The 17,043-nt window shown below is 46.4% G+C and overlaps 1 long non-coding RNA gene across 1 annotated transcript; it reads right to left on the bottom strand.

Annotated features, from left to right (window-relative positions):
• Positions 1–5,123: 5,123 nt before the first annotated feature.
• LOC308471276 lies at positions 5,124–13,440 on the bottom strand. The gene is made up of 3 exons (XR_013982868.1): positions 13,334–13,440; positions 10,998–11,062; positions 5,124–5,291 (listed from the first exon to the last, which is right to left on the bottom strand). It is a non-coding gene; the product is annotated as an uncharacterized lncRNA (long non-coding RNA).
• Positions 13,441–17,043: the final 3,603 nt, after the last annotated feature.

Genomic DNA, 17,043 nt, shown 5'->3' with positions numbered 1-17,043 from the left:
AAGACGTTTCCGTCTTGCGAAGCAAGCCCATAGGGAAAATCGTCTTGCGAAGCAACTCAAAAAACCAAAAACCCTTTCGTTTTGCGAGTTTTCCGTCTTGCGAGGTACCACTGTACAACGTTCAGCTATTGCAAAAGTTTTTCAGTGTTAATTTTATGCATTTTTTAAAATCACCATGGTATTTAACAATAACATCTTAGGTCCTTTAGAGGAGAAATTGCGAATTGCAGAATTTTAAATACCCATTATCATCCTTGGCTTCACTCAATTTTGTGTATAACACTCTTCCATTTTCTTCTAGTTGTGAGGGTGGGGGATGGGGAGGGGCCTCACAAGTGCAGTAGCCTAGGGCCTCTCTTCATCTAAATCATGCCGTGGTTAGGGGCCCTTTAAACCAGAGCCTAGGTGGAAGTCTGAAAAGGTACGTGCATTATGTCTGCATCCTTGCCTCTGGTATAGATAATCTCTAACAGGCCACAGATAGACACAAGCATTGGTCAAATCAGGAAGACGAGAGCAAGCAAACAGCTGAAGAAAGTGAGTGAGGCAAAACTAAGATCAAAGGGCAGGGAAATGGCATGATATCTGCATAGAGATCCTAGTGGTTCAGTCCAAAGAACCAAGCCACGTGATGCGGGAACCTTTTTAGGCAGTGTGATAGGAATTTTGAGGTCTTTGATATATGGTAATGTTCATAACCACACATACATAGATCAGCACAGGAAGACTGACCTGAAGCCATTTTGATTCCTAAACTGAGCAAATGTTTTCTCTGCAAAGTCAAAGTGGAAAAGCCTCCCCATTGTCTTTTCCTTCACAAATCCTGTCTTAAGGGCATGTCTGTGTTTGAATAGGGTGTGAGCCTGTGACATGGCCCAGGAACTAAGTATTTATCACTACAAAAGAATGGCCAGGCTCCCCAGGCAATCCAATCAAGTAACCTGCCAGACAAGAGATAAACAAGGACAGGAGAAAAACAACATTCAAATTTCTGTTTTAGACCGCCTTTTCTGTGATGTAGGTGTGATGTATCTGAGGGGTGGTCTTAGGTTACACCCCTTCTGTGATGTATGTATGATGTTTCTGGGGGTGGTCTTGATCTACAGGGTGGCAATTTCAAAAGTCTTTATAAGGCCTTGCACGCCATTTTTCTGGGTCCCTCCTCCTCTCCTGCGGGTGAGGGGAGCACCCTGTTGCAACAGATCAATAAAGATCAAGCTTACTAGCTGCTTTGCTTCTCAATATTCTCTGGCTGGCCTCTGTTATTCTCTCCTACCAATAGGGAACCTATGTAAGGACTCTATATGGGCTCTTGGATACCCCATAAGGGAAAAGGGCAGTTTTTATTTACAACAGCAGATGATGGTCAGGGCAGGAGTAAATGGAAGCATTTCAGTGACTCTCCACCTGCTTATTGCCCTCAACCACTGCTTTGGTGCTGAGCACCAGACCAGGAAACCCATGAGCTCAGTTCAGATCCTACACTTGGTCAGATTCCTGGCTGGTGTGTCCATTGCTGCAGTACTGAACGGAGAAATTAAGGACATTGGATGGGTTTGAGCACATTGAACAAGAATCTGCCTTATTTATGGACCTTGAGCAACACTCAGATTGACATTCTGACAAAGAAAATAATTTATGTACATTGTAAACAGCAGCACATACAAAAAGATACAAATACTTTCCCATTACCGTGTATGCCGTACAGATTCTGTTGAAATCTTATTACAGATAGGATTTTTTTTTCTTTTGTATTGTATTCTTATCTCTTTCTACACTCAAGAAACACCACACTTTATATTTCTGCAAAGACCGTCTGTTAGTCTGAATCCGAAAGCCAACCTTGGAGTTTTTGTTCTACCCTTCCTTGTCTCATGCAAATGACGCTGTGTACTTCAAAGGCCTTCTGAGATAGATTCTTCCAGCCTCTCAATTATTCTTCACTTGAAAGTCCCTAATTACCTAATTGATGGCTCTTTTCCTGATGGCTTAAAGCCGTCCTTTTGATCTGTGGACCCTGGCAACCACACCCTGCTGGAAAAAAGGAAAAAGTTTACACAGATGCCTTTAGGTCTTCTTTATTAGTGCCTGCATCTGCACATTCACAGGGTTGTGCAATTAGGAAATTAGGCATGCTACCCTGAGAATCCCAAGGGAAATAAAAATTATTATTGTTTAAAAAAAGAGAATCCCAGGGAAAGTGGGATTGGGACTGGCGAAACTGGAATGGGCTATCATGCCACAACCCCTTCACACATGCAGTTTTCTCATATATCTATATCTGTGTGTGCATGCTTAATAAGAGATCATAGAATCACAGAACTGTAGAGTTGGAAGGGACCCTGAGGATTGTCTAGTCCAACCCCCAGCAATGCAGGAATGTGCGGCTGTCCCATAGAGGGATTGAACCTGCAACCTTGGCGTTATCAGCACCACACTCTAACCAACCACACAGCTATCCAGCTGATGTTTTGAGAATATATTGATTGCCAGCTGATGACCTACATGTCATTCTGATGTCAGAAGAGAGGCTCTGCTTCTTTCAGGATGTGGATGGAAAAGCAAAGTTTTGTGCCCTGGTTAACTTCCTGACACTGATGGCTAAGCTAAAGTTCCGTGTTTATCCAGCACTCATTTACATTTTCTCAAGGAGGTATAATGTGACGCTGTGGTCTAAACCACTGAGCCTCTGAGGTGGGCGGTTCGAATCCCTGCGACGGAGTGAGCTCCTGTTGCTCTGTCCTAGCTCCTGCCAACCTAGCATTTGAAAGCACACCAGCGCAAGTAGATAAATAGGTACCACTGTGACAGGAAGGTAAACGGCGTTTCTGTGCGCTCTGGTTTCCATCATGGTGTTCCATTGCGCCAGAAGCGGTTTAGTCATGCTGGCCACATGACCCAGAAAGCTGTCTGTGGATAAACGCCGGCTCCCTTGGCCTGAAAGTGAGATGAGCACCGCAACCCCATAGTTGCCTTTGACTGGTCTTAACTGTCCAGGGGTCCTTTACCTTTACCTTTATATGTGGCTTCACCTCCTCTTCTTTTCTCTTCACAACATCCCTGTGAGGTTGGTTAAACCGAGGGAGTGATTAGCCCAAGGTTACTCTCCTGCCTGCTGTCTATCACAGCTGAATGGAGATCAAAGCCCAGATATTGCTTATCCAGCCCAAAACTCTGCACTATACTCAGTTACACCCCCTTGGAAGAAGCAGATACATAGCTTGGGGGTACTTTCTGATCCATCACTGTCACTTGATACTCAGGTGGCCATGGTGGGATGGAGTGACTTCCATCAGCTTCTGCTAATGGCCCAGCTACACTCCTTTCTGGACAGGGGTGGTCCAGCTTCTGTTGTCTGTGGTCTGGTAACCTCTAGGTTAGTGCAAAATATGATCTGAATCTCAACATCAAAAAAACTAAGATCATGGCTACTGGTCCCATCACCTCCTTGCAAACAGAAAGGGAAGAAATGGAGGCAGTGAAAGATTTTACTTTCTTGGGCTCCATGATCACTGCAGATGGTGACAGCAGTCACGAAATTAAAAGACGCCTGCTTCTTGGGAGAAAAGCAATGACATACCTATACAGCATCTTAAAAAGCACAGACATCACCTTGCCAACAAAGGTCTGTATAGTTAAAGCTATGGTTTTCCCAGTAGTGATGTATGAAAGTGAGAGCTGGACCTTAAAGAAGGCTGATCGCCGAAGAATTGGTGCTTTTGAATTATGGTGCTGGGGGAGATTCTTGAGAGTCCCATGGACTGCAAGAAGATCAAACCTATCCATTCTGAAGGAAATCAGCCCTGAGTGCTCACTGGAGGGACAGATCCTGAAGCTGAGGCTCCAATACTTTGGCCACCTCATGAGAAGAGAAGACTCCCTGGAAAAGACCCTGATGTTGGGAAGGATGGAGGGCACAAGGAGAAGGGGACATCAGAGGACGAGATGGTTGGACAGTGTTCTCACTGCTACCAACATGAGTTTGACCAAGCTGCGGGAGGCAGTGGAAGACAGGAGTGCCTGGCGTGCTCTGGTCCATGGAGTCACAAAGAGTCAGACACGACTAAATGACTAAACAACAACAACAAGGTTAGATTACCACCATACATTATATGTGTGGCTGCCTTTGAAGATGGTTCGGAAACTGCAACTGGTACAGAATTCAGCGACCAGTCTGCTCCCAGGGGCAAGATAGTCTGAGCGCATAATATCAATCGTCGCCTGACTGCATTGGTTACTATTCGTTCATTCATTTATTCAAGGACCACTGGGCGGTTTACAATATTAGTTTCTGGGCTCAATTTAAAGTGCTGGTTTTGATCTACAAAGCCGTATGTGGCTCAGTACCCCAGTACTGCCTCTCCCCATACGGACCAACCCAAACCCTGCAAGTGTCATCTGAGGCCAATCTCTGTGTGCCCCCAACATGGCAGGTCTGGTGGGTGGCAACATGCGAATGGGCATTTTCAGTGGTTCCTCCCTGCTTGTGGAATGCTTTCTCCAGGGAGACTTGCCTGGTGCCATCATTACATATCTTTAGACACCAGGAAAAGCCTTCCTTTCCTGCCAGGATGTTGACTTTTAATTATCTGTGGCCTCCTTTAGTGGATGGGATGTTTTAATCTTGCCTTTTAAAAAGATGAAGGTGCTTTGGATTTTTCTATGCTTTGTTTTATGGCAGTTTTAAAATATGTTGTTTACTTGTTGTTGTACATTGCATTGGCAAACAAAGGTGACTAATAAGTTTAATATAAATAAATAAATAAATATTATTATTATTTGCTTGTTTTGCTTTCTAAATAAATATAGCATGATTGATCAAACTCTTCTGATATTTGGTCTTCTATTGGTCTTTGCATCTTGATTTTATCTTTCTTTATTAATTTAGCATTGTACTGTGATTGGGTTTTTTTATTGTGCTCGATTTTTAGGCAGTCTTGTTTATTTTTATGGTTTTAAAAAACTTTTTTACTGTTAGCTGCCCAGTAGACATTGTTAATTCGGTTGTATATGGACGATGTAAGTAAATAAAACAAAAGCTTTAAATGCTGCTGGGATTTGTGCCACTAAGTATTTATTGGGGAGAGAGCCTGGAAAGCCTTCAGGATGCAAGGAATGGCATCGATTTCTCAAAGTAGGTTAACTTTCACTGATGCAACCAGGTTTTGGCTGTGTTCCTGGATCTTAGGCAATTTGTGGGCTGGTATCCCAGGACGGACCAATGGAGACTGAGTCCTTCGTTGTCTTATTCCCATTCTGTATATGCAAATACCTGGTGCCATGAGCTGTGTCTGAGGGGTGAAGAGAGATCATGTAGCCCAATGATTATACACTGTATCGAACCTACAGACAGATTTTTGCTTCATGCAACATTTGTCAAGTCCGTTTCTAGTCAAGCCTAGAGACTGAAGAGAGTGAAAAACAACAGGACTGTTTTGCTCCAAATCAAAGATGAGAAAAGAGAACCTTTCCTCAATTGATCAGGGATCATATACAATATTTTCCTAATCTTAACCAGTTGACAACTGAATGTAAGCTGAGACACGGGTGGCGCTGTGTTCTAAACCACTTAACCTCTTGGACTTGCCGATCAGAAGGTCGGCGGTTCGAATCCCCATGACGGAGTGAGCTCTGTCCCAACTCCTGCCAACCTAGCAGAAAGCATGCCAGTGCAAGTAGATAAATAGCGGTTTAGTCCTGCTGGCCACATGACCTGGAAAGCTGTCTGTGGACAAACGCTGGCTCCCTTGGCCTGAAAGTGAGATGAGCACCACAACCCCATTGTCACCTTTGACTGGACGAAACCGTTCAGGGGTCCTTTGCCTTTTTTAACCTAAGCTGGAACCTGAAAACATAATAACAGGTGTATCATACTGTGGAACCCCTTGCCATTGGAGTTGAGTGAGAGACAATAAATTTCCTCTACGGTGGGCCTCTCATCTGCCTCAGGCAAGAGATTGATTTGTGTATGTGTGTTTGTTCTTCTTTTATTCTTTGCCTGCGGTAAACTACCTCACTCTGTCAGTAACTCCTCTTGAGTTGAGTTTGTTTGTGTGCTGGGCTGGATGGGCCAATCCTGACCTCCCTGCCGTCCCTATAGCTGCCTGCCTGACAGCCCCATCACTTGCCCAATTGCCTGTCAGGTACCTGTCTCTTGGCAGCACATAAACGCCAGCTCCTTTGTTGTCTTTGTTTCCGTGACAACTTGCAAGCAGGGAAATGGGATGAAGGACCTAGCCTGCCCCGCTAGAGAGGATGGAGGAGCAGGGAAGGGTTCTACACCCTTCATGTGCTGGGCTTTAGCATCCTTTGCATATAGCAATATTAGTTCTAATTCCCTCAGTGCACACCAGCAAATCCAAACGTTCCCAAATTTAGAAGCTAGATCTAGTGAGTCTGGAACTCTTTGGGAAGACTCCATCTTGCACAAACACCCTTTGTTATAATGTATAATATTAAAGCAGCCGCGGAACTGGCATCACGTGTCCTGAGAAAAAGAGTTGTGTGCATGTATGGCTGTGGTTTCTGTGAGTAAATCTGTGTGTGTGCATTTCTCTGCATTACTGTATGCTGCATCTACTTGTATGTATGCTTGTGACCTTGGGCCAGTCATGGTGTCTCAGCCCAGTCTATCTCACTTGGTTGCTGTGAGGCTAAAATGATCAGGGGGAGAATCATATGTGCCCCCCTGAGCTCCTTGGAAGAAAGATGGGACACAGAATTAAATAATACACATATCTCTGCATGCGTGGCATTGCTTATACCTAGACATATGCCGTAGCTATGCATACTTATTTTCATGCATTTGTGTGCATTTATAAATGTCTATTGTGTGCATTTAGAAATGGGACACGGGTGGCGCTGTGGGTTAAACCACAGAGCCTAGGACTTGCCAGTCAGAAGGTCGGCGGTTCGAATCCCCGCGATGGGGTGAGCTCCCGTTGCTCGGTCCCTGCTCCTGCCAACCTAGCAGTTCGAAAGCACGTCAAACTGCAAGTAGATAAATAGGTACCGCTCCAGCAGGAAGGTAAATGGCATTTCCGTGCGTAGCCATGCTGGCCACATGACCCGGAAGCTGTACGCCGGCTCCCTCGGCCAATAAAGCGAGATGAGCACCACAACCCCAGAGTCGGTCACAACTGGACCTAACTGTCAGGGGTTCCTTTACCTTTACTTGAAATGTCTACATGCACATGTGCTTTTCTGCATGTATATTTGTAGGCACTTGCACAGACAAGTGCACACACTTTAGCTGTGCATTTGTGTGTATTTGTACATATATAAAAAGGTAAAAAAAGGTAAAGGACCCCTGGACGGTTAAGTCCACTCAAAGGCGACCATGAGGTTGTCGCACTCATCTCACTTTCAGGCTGAGGGAGCCAGCGTTTGTCCGCAGATAGCTTTCTGGGTCATGTGGCCAGCATGACTAAACCGCCTCTGGTGCAGTGGAACACCGTGATGGAAACCAGAGCCACAGTGGTACCTATTTATCTACTTGCACTGGCGTGCTTTCAAATGCTAGGTTGCCAGGAGCTGGGACAGAGCAACAGGAGCTCACCCCGTCGCAGGGTTTCGAACTGCCGACCTTCTGATGGGCAAGCCCAAGAGGCTCAGTGGTTTAGACCACAGCGCCACCCATGTCCCTAATGTACATGTGTATGCACATGCCTGCTTTGCTTATATGTTCATGCTGTTGTGCACAGACTTCATTTGTAATATACATGTCAACACTGTGATAGAACATTTTCATTGCTGGAATTAATTCAAATACTAATTCATATTTATAGATAGTGTGAGATTTTTAAACAATGTGTGTTCACATAGACTTGTCTGTGTGTTTGCTGTTATTTTATTAGGCACTTCGCTGGGGTTATCTAACCAGCTTTTCAAGAATAAGAGGTACACTGTACTGTTTGTTTTGTAATATTCAGGAATAAGGAGAAGCCTTTTAAGGCTACAATACTAAACACGCTTACCAGTGAGTAATTCACATTGAACAAAGCGGAACTTACTCCTGAGTAAACCAGCCTACGCTTGCACTATGAAATAAGGACTGCCTCTTTAAATAGCAGGCATTTCAAAGAGCCCTGTGCTTGGCAAATGGCAACACTTCAGTCAAGGAATTCTTCCCCCTCCTTCCCCCGAATCTCTAGACTCAAATGTTCCTCCTTCCCACCCCAAAGTCTGTCTGACAGCCCCATCACCTGCCTGTTTACCTGTCAGGTATTTATCTCGTGGCAATGGGGAAATGCCAGCAATATATTTCTATGACAACACACAAACAGGGAGTTGGAATGAAGGGCTTAGACTGATCCAGCAAAGTTGAATGCATAGAAATGAGAGGTTGAGAGCGGAGGAAAGCTAAGCCGAGCATCCTTCGCTAATTGCTTTCTTAGTACTTGGGGCATATTAATGGTCCTTAGCTCAGATGACAGCTTGGTGGACATGGGCAGAGACAGGGACAGGATTCTTCAGGGTACCGGCGTTCGAGATTCATCCTGAGCAGAAGAGAGCTTTTGAAATGCTTGCGCGTCTTGAACGCTGGTCTCACACACAAACACCCCCCCCCTATCCGACCCCCAAGTGGGAAAAGGCAAATTTGACAGTTTAAAGCCAGATCTTTTACTCAATCGATCAGTGTCTCGAGATGAGTCCCCCCCACCCCTCGGCAATCGATCTTCTCAAAGGAGTAGGGCAGGAAATCTTTAATGGATGTAAGAAACACAGTCTATGGGGTGTGATTGTGTATGTGTGTGTTCAAAACGACCTGCTGGGATGAGACAGAAGGAGAGCCAGAACTGCCCTGTCACCTGGTGTCATTTGCTGGGGCGGGGGGGAGAAACGACTTGGAAGTGGCTAAGCTGAAGGGTTAACGAATTAGGAAAGGCTTGTGTCGTGTACAGCAGGGCCAAGAACCAGGCCCTGTTTCTGCAGACTTGGCTCACAGCCCTGCTCTTTCCTCCCCGTACTTCCTCCTCCTCCTCTTGGCTAGCCGGTGTCTGGTTTGAGGAGGCTCTCGTGGTCTGTCTGCGCTTGGCTGGTCTCCATCCTTCACTGCTTCTCCTGGATCCCCAGTGGGACGGCTCAGCTCAAAGCCAGCCAAGCATTTGTGCTTTGGCTCTGGAAGATTCTTGCTTGTCATTCCGGTGGGACTCACTGTCTTGGAACAGACAGACAAGGAGGACTGCACCTCCGTCCAAAGGTGCTGGGCAATATTTGGATGAATGATGGATAGATGTGGGAACGGAGCCGGAGAAAAACCCCACACCGACAGGAGAGAGGCATAGTTGCTGCTGCTGTTCATATCTTCCTCCTGCTCTTTGTTGTTGTTATTGCCTGTTGATCTCACTGGAGGGACCCATTTACTCCGGACGGAAGGCATTCTACATACTTCCTTTATTCTCCATGTCAGATTTTGCTTTGTTTTGTTGCCGTAGTTGGAAAAATACTCTTGCTCTTAAGTTCTTTAGGGAACAGTACACTTTTCCTATATACAGTCATACCTTGGATCCCCAACACCTGCGAGTTGAACGTTTTGGCTCCTGAACGCTGCAAACCCGGTGTTTCAGTTTGCGAACATTTTTTGGAAGCAGAACGTCCAATGTGGCTTCTTCAGCTTCCGATTGCGTGCCTTGGTTGTCGAACATTTTTGGAAGTAGAACGGACTTCTGGTATGGATTACGTTTGACAACCAAGGTACGACTGTACAGTAGGCCCGCACATTTAACTTATACACATTCAACTTTACGTGCTTGGCAAAAAAAAAGGATTTTTTTTTAAAGGGGGCAGGCATCAGTGGGAGGGGGGGAGGCTTTGGCAATCCCACCCGCCATTGCACCCAATGTGTTTTAACTACATTCGCTTTTAATTTGTTTCCCGCCTTTCTATATTTCTATACAGAAGGCGGTTTACAGCAACAAAATATACAGCACACACCTTATAGTAATCTGCTCCAATACAAAAAGTCATAATAAACCATAACTTTAAAGTGGAACGACTTATATAAGATAAAGTAATATTCAATAATCCATTAGAATATAAGAGTACACAAGAAAAATAACTCTCAAAACATCAGCAAATAATAATTAAACAGAAGTTCACTCTTAACAATTACAAAAAGTAACAACTAAACGATGATCAACAAAAACAACTGCAAGTCACAATGCATAAAACGTCACAATACATACAAAACCATATTAAAAGATCAAATTGAGAAATAAAGACACACAAATTGTACAACAATTTTTGTAAAAATAAATAAATCCCTAAACTCCTCTTCTCCCTTCCCAGCTTCCTCTGCTGTTCTTAAAGTCATGGCCTGGGAGCGGCTAATGTGATCTTTGCTTTAGGCAGGATCTCTGGAACATAACCCTCCATGTAAGTTGTGGGCTTGCTGTACTGTAGTATTAGGGGTAGCCAAAGCATGGTACCTTCCAGATATTGTTGGCATTCCCATCACCCCTATTGTCTATAATGGCCAGGGCTGGGGGGAATTGGAATCCAACAACATATGAAGGGTACCAATTGGCTATCCCAGGCTTGGAGACTTTTGTTTATTTGGCAAAATTTATATACCACTTGATTGCAGTAAAGCCTCTAACTGGTATACAAGAAGAAAGGGATGCGGGTGGTGCTGTGGTCTACACCACTGAGCCTCTTGGGCTTGCGCATCAGAAGATCAGTGGTTTGAATCCCCGCGATGGGGTGAGCTCCCGTTGCTCTGTCCCAGCTCCTGCCAACCTAGCAGTTCGAAAGCACACCAGTGCAAGTAGATGAATAGGTACCACTGTGGTGGGAAGGTAAAAGCATTTCCGTGCGCTCTGGCTTCTGTCACAGTGTTCTGTTGCACCAGAAGTGGTTTAGTCATGCTGGCCACATGACCCTGAAAGCTGTCTGTGGACAAATGCCAGGTTCCTCGGCCTGAAAGTGAGATGAGCGCCGCAAACCCATAGTCGACTTTGACTGGACTTAACAGTCCAGGGGTCCTTTACATTTACCTTTTTATACAAGAAGATGACCACACAAGAGTTTTCTGGGCCTTGAGAAGGGCCTCAGGAGGCACCTAGGAGAAGGGACAAAAAGCATCAAAACGGGTCAGGCCAAAGGCCCATCAAGTCCACCATCCAGTTCTCACAGTGGCCAGCCAGCTGCCTATAGGAAGCCCACAAGCAAGACAAGAGCCCAAGAGTGTTCTCTCCACTTCTGATTCCCATCAGCTGGTGTTTCTTCAGAAGTTGTGTGTGTGTCATGTAGTGGTTAAGGTACTGGACTGAGGCCTGGGAGACTTTGGTTCCAATCTCCACTCAGCCATGAAGGTCACTGGGTAGGTAAAGGTAGGAAAAGTTGCTGAGCTTTTTTTGGCAAAACTGCAAATGACATTCTTTGGCTATTTTTGTGGGAAGTTGGCAAAAACGACACTGCCGACATGGGTTGCCATACGTCTGGATTTTCCCTGACATTTTTGCTGATTTCTGCCCAGACACTGCTGCTGATGGCGGCATTCCAGATACATCAGGGAAATTCCGGGCAGATGGCAACCCTAGAAACAGAAACCCTGCTGCACCCTTAGAGTGCTCTCTGCTTGGAGAATTGCGGTCTGTGTTTTTCCTGGAGCAATTATGCCTGGTGTTCCAAAGTCAGGTGTGGTGTGTTAACTGCCTTGTTCCATGCCATTAAGAACATCAGAAAAGCCCTGCATCATCCTGGTCTCACAGTGGCCAACCAGATGCCAGCGGGAAACCTGTGCCAGGACTTTATCCCTTCCCATTCATCCCCACTCCCCATATTTCCGACTTTGATGCTTTCTTCCCCCTTCTAGATGACACCACTTGCCGTCCTTTCCCTAAACCTCACACCGCAGCAGTGGGAACCTTTGATTGCGTGCTGAGGCCCTAGGTCCCGCAGTTCCCTTAGATAATAAACACACGGACACAAATATTTGGAGTTAATGGGATAAAATAGGCCACAACTTTATTGGTTACAGATGTGAGTGGTTTGGCTTAGGCATTGGGTGAAACAGGACTATATCACCACTCCTGCCCATCTGCAGGGAGTCCCACTAAGGGTAAACCACCAGTAGGGGGAGCCTTATGACATACCGTATTTTTTGCACCATAACACTCACTTTTTTCCCCCTAAAAGGTAAGGGGAAATGTCTGTGCGTGTTATGGAGGGAATGCCTACGGGTGGCATGCCTACGGATTTTCCTCCTCTAAAACCTACGTGCGTGTTATGGTCGGGTGCGTGCTATAGAGCGAAAAATACGGTACGTCAAATAGGGGCACCCCGCGGGGTCCCCATTGGGATAATAATAATAATAATAATAATAATAATAATAATAATAATTTACTATTTATACCCCGTCCATCTGGCTGGGCTTCCCCAGCCACTCTTGGTGGCTTCCAACAAAATATTAAAAAACAGTAATGCATCAAACATTAGAAGCTTCCCTAAACAGGGCTGCCTTCAGATGTCTTCTAAAAGTCTGGTAGTTGTTGTTCTCTTTGACATCTGGTGGGAGGGCGTTCCACAGGGTGGGTGCCACTACCAAGAAGGCCCTCTGCCTGGTTCCCTGTAACTTGGCTTCTCCCTTTAACAGGATACCCTTAACGAGGAGGGGCAGGCGGAGGCTACAGCCACCCCTCCATCCAAGCAAAGGCTTACCCAATGCCAAACCTTACAGAGTTGTGACAATTGCTACAAGGTAGGTGAAAACCCAATGGCTGGTGCCAATTTGCCAAGTGGAAAAAAAATCCTACCTTGCCCCAACAATATGGCGGCCGACATTAGCCCATAGCAAGGCCGCTGTCATAGCAACACATAAGAAGAGGGCGGGTGGGCTGGGAGATCCGGCGAGGAGGTGAAATGAAGACGCCCCCCCCCGGCCACATCGCCATTTAAACAGCCAGCGGCCACGTCCCTGGCTGTGCCAATTGGTCAGCCAGGGGGCATGACGTGGCCGGGAGTCCCTATGATGCAAGCGGCATCCCTCCGCCCTCCAGCCGGGTCACTGGAAGGTCCCGGGTCCCCTGCCACAATACCGTCCACCGAAAAGCCACTTTGGGTGGGGGCTAACCCTAGATACATCCTACTGGGGAGGGCTGAAAATCCAGGTGTGCAGCGAGCAGAGTTAACATCTGTGTCAATCACAGGACGAGGACCTGCTAATCAGCAGCGGTGATTCAGGGCCATGCTTTACCGCCAGCTCCTAGGGGGATAAGATGGCACTAAGAGGCAGCACTTCCGCATTAAAATTCATCAGCCTGTTAAATATTTAAGACTCTCCCCCCTGTTCTATCCAGGCTCTATTCCCATGAAAGTGGACTCCACTTACCTTCCATATCTGGGAATGAAATGCTGTAATCTTACTTCCCATCGCAGGCATTTAAACCCCTCTTCCTTTCCCAGAAGGAAGGATTAAACCCAGAAGTTCTGGCTCCCGGCCGGTCTGTTTTAACTGCTTCTCCCTTTCTCTGTGACCTCACTGTCTCTGCGCATAGCCATCAATTCCCTAATGGAGCTGTGATGCTGATAACTCCTGCCAGCTAAGCAGGACCAGAACTTAGGGTGATGCCTAGAAAAAGGTTTTGTTTTGGTTCCTAACTCTGTTTGCTGAAGGCATAATGCATAGAGGAGGGCTTTCAGAGGAAGAAGGGTTTTTCTCACCTGTCAACGTCACTGTTAGGCCACTAAGTGAAATTATTTGATCGGGTCAGGGAATACACAAAAGCTGCAAGAGGTCCGGATCTGTGCCACAGCAGCCTGCACACTCTGCTCATGCCAACCCAGAAGAAAACATGTGGAACCGAGTCTGCAGTTTGCTCCGAGAAAAGCTAAATTCATGACTTACGCAGTACAGTATAGCTGGTACAAACATGTGAAATAGTAGCAACAAAGGCAGCCAGTGCCAAATCAAAGACTGCACCTTTTGTGAAGGTGAGGAACACCTATTAGCAACATTGGCCCCTCCAGTGGTCATTTCAAGGGTGCATTCATGATTATTTGTGCTCATGATTATATTGGGGTGGTCATACAGAGCCTAGGACTTGCCGATCAGAAAGTCGGCGGTTCAAATCCCCGCAACAGGGTGAGCTCCCGTTGCTCGGTCCCAGCTTCTGCCAACCTAGCAGTTTGAAAGCACGTCAAAGTGCAAGTAGATAAATAGGTACCGCTCTGGCGGGAAGGTAAAGGGCGTTTCCATGCGCTGCTCTGGTTCGCCAGAAGCGGCATGGTCATGCTGGCCACATGACCCAGAAGCTGAACGCTAGCTCCCTCGGCCAATAAAGCAAGATGAGTGCTGCAACCCCAGAGTTGGCCACGACTGGACCTAATGGTCAGGGGTCCCTTTACCTTTATGTCAGGCTTCAGGGAATAGGCTTTCTCCCCCCTTTGGCAGTAGATAAGCAGAACAAAGGAAAAGGAGTCTTCTTACCAGTTAGAAACTTTAATGATCACAGCAAGAGAACAAAGAATCCATTTCCTAGGAATGACGGTGCTCCCAATTAAGGGTTCCACCCACTTCCTCCCAAGTCACCCACATCACTACCGCATCTTGTAACCTGAGCCCGTAACCACTGTGCTCTCTTCTTGACACCTTATCTGCTCTTCTTGACCTTGGGGAGAGCAGATGAATGCTTTCCAGAGACGGTGAACCTGTTAACTCTCTCTCCCCCAGTGCTTCTTCTCCTGGCTGTTCCCCATCCAGTATTTCCCAGATACTGCCTTCTGAACTATGTCCCTCTGCAAACCACTGTTCCAAATCTATACTGTCCTCCTGCTCCTGGAAAGAGTCAGGATCCGGATCCGGATCAGGGGGAGGGGGAGGCTCCCACTATTCCTCCTCAGTGCCGCCCTCCTGACAGTAGATCTTTATTCACTCCTTCTTCCCTGGCGGAGCAAGGGGCACTATTTTGTGGTTTGCCTCCACTGCCGAATTGTCTTCGGCTAGCCCTACTCTATAGTCCAGGCATAGGCAAACTCAGCCCTCCAGATGTTTTGGAACTACAACTCCCATCATCCCTAGCTAACAGGACCAGTGGTCAGGGATGATGGGAGTTGTAGTCGCAAAACGTCTGGAGGGCTGAGTTTGCCTGTGCCTGCTACAATCAGATGATGGACTCCAACTCCCATCAGCCCCTGCGATCATGGCCGAGGGGTCAGGGGTGATGGGAGTTGTAGTCCAGCAACATGGGGAGGACTACAGGTTCTCCACCCCCACCCCTGCTTTGCAGTCTTGCCACTTGTGCCAGGGTTGCCATATTTCAAAAAGTAAAAGCTAGGACACCCCAAATGTTGGTTTAGGAAGACCCCAAAATTGTATGTATGTGTATGTATGGACACGGATACTTCTCAGCACAGTCCCTGACACACTGCATGTACCGTAACTTCCTGCTGAAATCCTGTAACTTTTCATACCACAAATGTTCAGGATGTGTGTGTGTATGTCCCTCTTTTGTTACACAATAGCACAAGAGTGTCCCTCCAGACTTCATTGATAACATTGGGAAGGAAGCACTGCAGAACAATTAACAAAGCAGAATTATGTGTGGATGTTCCAGTATAAATCTACCATAAATGCACCAGGGTGGCACTGCTGACATGTTGCAGAATATGCCTACAAAAAAACCTCTAAAAAGTCAGGTCATGGTCTGATGTGTCAAGCACACCAGTAATTCCCATCCTTTGGAAACAAAACAAAACCAAAAACAACAACAACAACAACAACAACAACAACAACGCACCAGCCTTGGGGCATCAGTGTGGTTTTTTTAAAAATTAAATATTAAAGTCTCCCAATCCACCTCCAGGTCGAAGCAAATTTATCCCAATTTGCATGGGGCTGGGAGGCATGCGGCTGAGTCAACAGCGCACAAGGAGATTGGGCTGATTAATTATGAATTAGGACAAATTGGCGGCCTGCTACTCACTAATCTATGTAAATAAGGACGATAATACCGTGAGTGCCTGAGCAAACAGGAGCTTGCTAAGGAGAGCCAGGCAGGCCATCTCCCTGCAGTGGTGGGTCAGGGGAGACTTTGTGGTGCCATAAATTTTTATGGGGGTGTCGGAATGAAATTTGCATGGGCAATGAGATGCTACCTATCTGGTGAGCTGCCCCGTTGAAATGGATGCTGGATACATCAATGGGTCAACTAACACAAAAAGGTGGGGGGAATGAATTGCTGTAGGCAGAGGGGAGCGACTGATAAATGGATAAACAGGGAGGGTGTCCCTCTTGTCTGCCTGCCTGCCTGCCTGTTTACATATCTGTCTCGGTATGAGATTGACAAGGATGGTCTTTTATTAATGCAAGCAGCTAGGATCCTGGGATACTTAACTCTTTGCGTGTGTTTGTCCAGTTCTTGAAATATTGGGATGGGCAGGGGGAGCCCCATACCCTCCAACACTTCTCCAATGAAAATAGAAACGTCTCTCCAACATTTCTCCCATGAAAATAGGGATGTCCGATTCCATATCCTCCAACATTTCTCCCATGAAAATGGGGACGTCCGATTCCATACCCTCCAACATTTCTCCCATGAAAATGGAGACATCCGATTCCATACCCTCCAACATTTCTCCCATGAAAATAGGGACACCCTAAGGGAAAGCGGGACATTCCGAGTTCAAATCAGAAAATGGGATGGCTTCTGTAAATCCGGGATTGGCCCTGAAAAATAGGGACACTTGGAGGGTCGGGAGCCCTCAATTCGTTCCCTAAGCTCTGCCATATCATGCCTGCTCACTTGCAGCTTTCTGAAATCAGTACCGACGAAAGGCAATAGTGGATTGTGCCCCAGCGCTCATTTAATGTGAGCACCAGGCATGACAATGTAGATGCCTTACTCTTCTAAAGAGATACAGTGGTACCTCAGGTTAAGTATTTAATTCATTCCAGAGGTCCGTACTTAACCTGAAACTGTTCTTAACCTGAAGCACCACTTTAGCTAATGGGGCCCCCTGCTGCCGCTGCGCCGCCAGAGCACGATTTCTGTTCTCATCCTGAAGCAAAGTTCTTAACCTGAACCACTATTTCTGGGTTAG

The sequence above is a fragment of the Podarcis pityusensis genome, assembly GCF_964106645.2.
Source record: "Podarcis pityusensis genome assembly, chromosome: 2".
Lineage (NCBI taxonomy): Eukaryota > Metazoa > Chordata > Lepidosauria > Squamata > Lacertidae > Podarcis > Podarcis pityusensis.
This window is presented reverse-complemented; position numbering and strand designations above follow the sequence as displayed.